Raw genomic sequence first — 8,680 nt, forward strand, 5'->3', positions numbered from 1 at the left:
GTATTTCATAATAACCGGACTCATACGGCGTATTATCTCATATGGCGTATTATCAACGTCACACAATTCTACTGTATTTCCTCATCGACGCAACAGTACTGACTTCACATAGTCAGCCGGTACTGACTACGCGAATCATCGGGTAATTTAAACACAATAATCTATATATCATATATATAAAATTATCCGACTACAATTTTGTATTTCATAATAACCGGACTCATACGGCGTATTATCTCATATGGCGTATTATCAACGTCACACAATTCTACTCTTTTTAGTTTATATTTTGATATACAATTATCGATTATTTATCGTTACTATTATTATTATTATTTGTTTTTACACTAATAACATATATATATATATATATATATATATTTTTACACCATAATTTCACGATTAATCATAAATTTAACCATTATTATGTTTCTATTTTTAACAATATATTCGGACATCTTTTTCTACCCTGAAGCAATGATAATTAAATTTGAGAATTTAACTCGAATTACTCACCGAGATATGTCGAATTATTTTCTTCACGAGACTTCCTCCGAAATTGATAAAAATCCCCTCTCTATTTTTTTTTATAACAACTCTTTTTTTTTTACTTCTCTTTTCTTCTTCTTCTTTCTTTTTTTTTTACTTATATTTTTTTTTTATTTCTCTCTCTCTCTTTTGTTTATGTGTTACGAGAGAGGAGGAGATTTCCTTTTATAGTCAAAATTCTAGTAGTATTATTACATTTTTCTATGGATCTTTGCCCATATATTTTTGTTTTCCTATGGACATTTGCCCACATTTTGTTTTTGGTGGAATTTAAGCCCATGTATTCATTTTTTTTTAATATATATATCCATGGGCGATTTGCCCACAATTTTTGAAGTTTTTATTTTACATATATATATATATATATATATATATTTGGGTGGGCCTTGAGCCCCACATTATTACAATTCACCCCCCTTAATAGAATTCGTCCTCGAATTCAAAGTTTAGTCATCACAATATTTAGTTAAAAGAGATAGGGATAATTGTTAAACATTTCAACCTCAGGTTCCCATGTCATGTCTGAAATCCCTTGACTGCGCCATAAGACTTTGACGAGTGGTATTTCCTTATTCCGTAACTTCTTGATCCTACGATCGATGATTTGCAGCGGTTCATCCCGGAAACGCGTACCGCTGATGAATTCTAATTCTTGCGGTTGTAGCATGTGAGAAGTATCTGCAATATACTTTCTTAACATTGACACGTGGAATACATCGTGGATATTACCCAATTCTGGTGGTAGTCCCAGTCGATATGCCACAGCTCCTATTTTTGCAATAACCGGATATGGCCCAATGTAACGTGGCTTAAGTTTCCCAGATTGTCCAAACCTGGTATGTCCTCGCATCGCCTGTACACGAAGGAATGCTTGGTCTCCCACTTCCATTGTAAAATCTCGTCTTCGTCGATCTGCATAAGATTTTTGTCGGTCTTGAGCCACTTTCAGATTAGCTTTGATGTTTCTTATCACTTCCGTAGTTTGTTCTACTATTTCAGGCCCAAATGTTCGTCTTTCCCCAATCTCTGTCCAACATATCGGGGTTTTACAGGGTCTTCCATATAATGCTTCATAGGGTGGCATTCCAATACTGGCGTGATGACTATTGTTGTATGCAAATTCACTCAACGTCAAGTATTTATCCCATGGAACTCCCCAATCCAAAATACATGCTCTCAACATGTCTTCAAGCGTTTGAATAGTCCGTTCCGACTGTCCATCAGTTTGTGGATGATACGCTGTACTCATTTTTAGATTTGTTCCTAATGCTTTCTGAATAGCATTCCATAATTTTGAAGTAAAACGGGGATCACGGTCAGAGATAATTTCAGTCGGCACACCATGTAGTCTAATAATTTCATCCACATAAATTTGAGCAAGTTTATCAACGGGATATTCCTGTCGTATTGGTATGAAATGAGCTGATTTGGTTAATCGGTCCACAATTACCCAAATAGCATTTTTCTTTGTCGGTGTCATCGGTAGACCCACCATAAAGTCCATGGCAATTGAATCCCATTTCCATTCTGGAATTTCTAGTGGTTGTAATTTACCACCTGGCATTTGTCGTTCAGCCTTCACTTGTTGGCACGTCAAACATCGTGCCACAAATTCTGCAACATCCCTTTTGATCCCCGGCCACGTGTACCATAATCGTAATCCTTGGTACATCTTGCTAGCTCCTGGATGAATAACTAACTTTGACTGGTGAGCTTCTCGCAAGATGTTCTGTCTTAATTCTTTGTTATCAGGTACACACAATCGACTATGGAGTCTCAATGCATTTTCATCATCTAATCGATAACCTTTCTCATTGTACTTGTCTATCTCCTCGATAAACTTCATCAGTTCTGGATCAGTACGTTGCTCTGAGATTACTTTCTCTCTTAAGCTTGGAGTGTGATTGTTTTCTTCCAGCGACAAGTGTCCAAGCATGGCTGATAGTTCACACATATTCCTCCATGATGTTGATATGACCCGTATAGCCGATAAAATCTTCTTTCGACTTAGTGCGTCAGCGACTACATTGGCTTTTCCTGGATGATAGGAAATTTCTAGGTCATAATCCGCTATGAGTTCCAACCATCTGCGTTGTCGTAAGTTCAAGTCTTTTTGGGAGATCACATATGTTAAGCTCTTATGGTCAGTATTGATCCTAACCTTTTCGCCATACAAATATGATCTCCAAATTTTCAACGCATGTACTACAGCTGCAAGTTCCATATCATGTGTTGGGTAATTTTCCTCATGCGTCTTTAACTGTCTAGAGGCATATGCTATGACATGTCCTTCTTGCATTAATACACAACCCAATCCTTGCTTAGATGCATCAGTGTACACCTCATATAGTATCCCCGACCTTGGTAACGCTAGAATTGGTGCAGAAGTTAGACGTTTCTTAAGTTCTAAGAAACTATTCTCACAATCTGCATTCCAGTCAAAGCGCACATTCTTCCCCGTCAACTTAGTCATTGGTTTTGCCAGCTTGGCAAATCCTTTAACAAATCGACGGTAGTAACCTGCTAATCCCAGGAAACTTCGAATTTCTGTTGCCGTTGTCGGTGTTTTCCAATCCATAACTGCCTCAATCTTGGATGGATCAACTTGAATCCCTTGTGCCGAAACCACATGGCCTAGGAATCCAATCTCATGTAACCAAAAGCTGCATTTACTAAACTTGGCGTAGAGCTTATTCTCTCTCAATCGCCACAGTATTTTTCGTAGATGTTCCTCGTGTGTCTTCTGGTCAGACGAGTATATGAGTATATCATCGATGAAGATGATGACAAACTCATCGAGATAATCCATGAACACTCGATTCATTAACTGCATGAAGACAACTGGAGCATTTGTGAGTCCAAAAGGCATAACTATGAACTCAAAATGTCCATACCGAGTTCGAAATGCTGTTTTCTGTATATCATTTGACTTGACCCGGATCTGATGATATCCTGACCGTAAGTCAATCTTTGAAAACCACTTCGCTCCTTGAAGTTGGTCAAGTAATTCATCAATCCTCGGTAAAGGATACCGATTCTTGATAGTTACTTGATTGAGTCCCCTGTAATCAATGCATAGTCGCATGGTACCATCTTTCTTCTTAACAAAGAGTACAGGAGCTCCCCAAGGTGATATGCTTGGTCTGATAAAACCTTTCTCCATCAATTCATTTAGTTGTTTCTTCAGCTCAGCCATTTCGGTCGGAGCCATCCGGTATGGAGTTTTAGATATTGGTTCTGTTCCTGGTAGGATGTCGATAGAGAAATCCATTTCTCGTTCTGGTGGCAATCCTGGTAATTCTTCGGGAAAAACGTCCTTAAATTCTCGAACCACTGGTGTGTTTTCCAACTTGGTATCGTTTTCCTCTGTTCCCGTAACGACCACCAAAAATGCCTCATTTCCTTTGTTGATCATTCTTTCAGCTTTTAATGCAGATATAATAGGATACTTTGATTGTAACATTTCTCCAACAAACTCGAATTCTCCTTGGTTGTCATTGAACCGAATAGTTCGTTGACGACAGTCAATCCGAGCTTGATATGTTATCAACCAATCCATTCCTAATATTGCATCGTATCCTTGGAGGGGGATAATAATAAAATCCGCAGCTACATTTCTTCCACATATAATAATATGTGTAGTGCGTAAAACCCCTCGTATAGGAAGAATTTCTCCCGCAGGTGTGCGTACTATAATGCTAGATATAGAGACAATCTTTTCGGGCCTCATTTCTTCTATCTTTTCCAAACTCAAGAAGCTATGGGTTGCTCCAGTGTCAAATAAAGTATAACATGCAACGCCATGTATAATGAGTATACCTGTAATTGCAGCTGCTTCTCCTGCTTCTTGCTTAGCCTCTTGGTCGTTGGTGTACTCATCTGTCGGTGCTTCTGTTTCAGCGGTAATTGCATAAACACGAGGTGCGACTCTTGAATTATTCGTCGGCGGAGGACGATTAGGCTTGTTACCCGGCTGCCCAACGATGACCTCTCTACAGTTCATGGCAAAATGACCTGGTTTACCGCATCGGTAACAGGTGAGTGGTACGCCACATTGTCCAAAATGAAATCGTCCACATTGGTCACATGGCTTCTTTGGTGGTGGTGGCGTTTGAGAAACCAGTGTCTTCCCCTTATCCCGATTAGGGTTAATCTGACCAGTCCTAGCAGGTGGCCTGACAGCTGGAAAACGTCGGATAGGGCTACGTTCTCGAACCCTGACTTCTTCCTTCTCCTCATTCTCGCCTCGCTCCACCTTCTCTAATTGACTGATGTATCGGCTCAATGTGGGATACTCGTGTATTTCAATCTTCCTTCGAAGGTACGGTCGTAGTCCTGCAATGAATTTCTGAATCTTCAATGCCTCAGTGGGAACCAGGTTTGCACCATAGGTCAACAACCGTGTGAATTCTGCTTCATACTCTCGGATTGTCATGTTTCCTTGCTGGAGTTGGATGAACTCAGCAAGTCGATGATGTTGGTCTTGCCTTCGATAATACTTTTGTTCGAATTCGGCTTTGAATTCCTCCCATGAAAAACGATGTCCAGTGGGCTTCTCCCTTATCACTCCTTCCCACCAGTGACGAGCTTGCCCAGACAGATGATGGCTCGCAATCTCTGCACGATGTTGTAGAGGGCAACGCACGTACTCAAAGTCCCGAGAGATTCGCACTAACCATTCCTCGGCAACCTCTGGGATCAAGGATCCTTCGAACCATGGAGTATGCATGGCTCGAAGTTCTCTAATGATTGGCAGGTAATCTTCAGGCATTACTGGCATTTGAACTCTAGGTGGAAGTTGTATGCCTTCATCTGGATAACCATCTGGTGGTGGCGGTGGTGGGGGCATATGACCTTGCACGAATTGCCACATTGCGTCTCGAAATTCCTGAAATTCTTGACGCAACTCGTCCACTCCTGCGTTGGGTAGGGGTGCTTGAGGTTGTGCACCACCAGCTCCCATCAAAGGTCGAGCACGACGTGGAGGCATTCTCACTGTGTGTGATGAAATACCTTTAGTATTTGACGACAATGAAAATTAGTTAAAACTTTTTATCTCTATTTGAAAATAAAATTTTAAATCTTAGAGACATTCTTTTATGTGGAAAGAACTGCTCTGATACCAAAATGTGACACCCCGATTTCTCTGTCTCATTCACAGATTGTGCCACGTGGCTAAATTTCAAATAAAACATTTATTTATATAAAACTGTAGAAAATTTTAAACATTGTTTTTATCAAACACAACGGAAAATATTTTACATTAAACACAATAAACCATAATAAGTGTTGAAATCCTCAAAAAAGAAAATACACACGTTTACAATACACTTTAAGAGTTTAGTTACCAGATAAAACGTTTCAAAGTTTGGTTATCCTTCGGTTGTAATTCACGTGTTTCCAACCATACTACTCTTCACCTGAAATATTGTATAACAACGTCTAAGCCAATGCTTAGTGAATGACTCGGGTTAAACCCGCAACTTTAACTTTCATTGAAACGGGTAAAACTCAACGTCTAATAAGTTTTTAATCAAGTTTTAATATTCTTTATTTGTTAAATCTAATCACCAATCATCGAATTAATCTCACAACACAATCAAGATTCATTTAGTCACGTAAAAGGATAATCATGTCAAATCATCTATATGTTCATCGCACACATAGGTCAATCCAAGTAAGTCGCATGGAGGATCATATATCTCGTGTCTGTATGCATCGCACATACAGATCAGTCCAAGTGAGTCACACACGAGGAACATACAACTCATCCAAGTACTCCACGCACAAGGATGGATGTCTGCAACCCAAGTACATCATATACGAGGATCAAATGTGATCTTCATAACTCCTCATCGGTAGCCGATATCACATATCTCGGAACAGGAATTACACAACCTTATCCATTCCAGACGTCAATCCCTGACACCATAAACTGTCGGGTAGAGCCAATCACTGCAACGACTGTCGGGTAGAGCCAATCACTGAAACTCTCCCTTGCCGACCATCCGCCGCGGAAACACTCGTCAAACTTGAGCTCAAATCTTTCGGAGTGTAACCGTACCACCTCCTCGGGAGAATCACTCAATCCCGAATCTCAGTTTTTAATGCCTATTCCCCGCCCCATGATCAGTGGGGTCGTTGGCGCAGTTACCAAAGAACTGTATTTCCTCATCGACGCAACAGTACTGACTTCACATAGTCAGCCGGTACTGACTACGCGAATCATCGGGTAATTTAAACACAATAATCTATATATCATATATATAAAATTATCCGACTACAATTTTGTATTTCATAATAACCGGACTCATACGGCGTATTATCTCATATGGCGTATTATCAACGTCACACAATTCTACTCTTTTTAGTTTATATTTTGATATACAATTATCGATTATTTATCGTTACTATTATTATTATTATTTGTTTTTACACTAATAACATATATATATATATATATATATATTTTTACACCATAATTTCACGATTAATCATAAATTTAACCATTATTATGTTTCTATTTTTAACAATATATTCGGACATCTTTTTCTACCCTGAAGCAATGATAATTAAATTTGAGAATTTAACTCGAATTACTCACCGAGATATGTCGAATTATTTTCTTCACGAGACTTCCTCCGAAATTGATAAAAATCCCCTCTCTATTTTTTTTTATAACAACTCTTTTTTTTTTACTTCTCTTTTCTTCTTCTTCTTTCTTTTTTTTTTACTTATATTTTTTTTTTATTTCTCTCTCTCTCTTTTGTTTATGTGTTACGAGAGAGGAGGAGATTTCCTTTTATAGTCAAAATTCTAGTAGTATTATTACATTTTTCTATGGATCTTTGCCCATATATTTTTGTTTTCCTATGGACATTTGCCCACATTTTGTTTTTGGTGGAATTTAAGCTCATGTATTCATTTTGTTTTAATATATATATCCATGGGCGATTTGCCCACAATTTTTGAAGTTTTTATTTTACATATATATATATATATATATATATATTTGGTTGGGCCTTGAGCCCAACATTATTACACCTAGGGTCAATAAATTGTCTTTTCTCTCTCCCTAGGCTCCATAATTGCCCTCCAACTCTTTCACTCAGCCATTTTCAGATCCAAAAGCTGCAGAAGAGAAAGAAGAGAAAAGAGAGAGAGAGGGAGAGGAAGAAGAAGAGAGGAGAGAAGGAGAGCTTGGGAAAGTGTTGGGAAACATCCCTGGAGTGTCCAGGAAGAGATCTCCAGGTGAAGGAGCCCAGAAACATCACTCAATCTCAACCAAATCAGATTCAAACCGAATCTGATCCAAGAACAGGTGAGAGGCTTGAGTTGCATCTGTGTGAGCTCATTTTCATCGATGTGATTGTGTTATCTCGATGATTTGCTGCTTGAATTAGATAGAGTACATTTTAATGAACACCTAGCAACAAACGGGACTTAATTCGGATAAGAAATGAGGGAGATATGAGCAATAGAAGTCGGACCAGAAATCTGTTTTCGCGAAGACGACGAACTGCAGAACGCAGTCCGAACGGACTGTAAACCCAGTCCGAACGGACTGACTGTCTCAGTCCGAACGGACTGATGGTTCCAGTCCGAACGGACTGATTTTCGGACCGAACGGTCCACTCGAGCTGTCCGAGACAGAACGGACGAACCGAAGGTCAACTTCAACCTGAACCGACCGGTCCGGAGTGTAGAACTAACTCTTCGGAGAATTTTCGAGTTACCACCCGCGGTGAGATGTGTGATTCAACGATGCGAGTGACTCGTTGCGTGATTATACTGGGTAGTCGCGAGTGACTCGTTGCGTCATTATACTGGGTAGTTTGCATGGCGTTAATCGGTATCTCGGTCGGGACCGAATACCGCGATACGCGTGATTGTATTTGGGAAGATATGCACGTCGTGTGCCATGTGTATAGCTTGCTCGTGCGTACGAGTTAAGCGTGATTGTGTTTGTAGATGGTTGTGGACTCAACCATCGCCGTCATGGACTTGACGGGCGTCTGTGACGCGTTTATGTCGTGTGTGACACGACGGCCAACGTCATGGACTTGACGGGCGTGGATTCGCCCCTAGTCATGGACTTGACTAGGGTTTATGGCTGGACCCTATGGTGGAC

This window comes from Tarenaya hassleriana, unplaced genomic scaffold (genome assembly GCF_000463585.1).
Source record: "Tarenaya hassleriana unplaced genomic scaffold, ASM46358v1 Cleome1, whole genome shotgun sequence".
NCBI classification, from domain to species: Eukaryota; Viridiplantae; Streptophyta; class Magnoliopsida; order Brassicales; family Cleomaceae; genus Tarenaya; species Tarenaya hassleriana.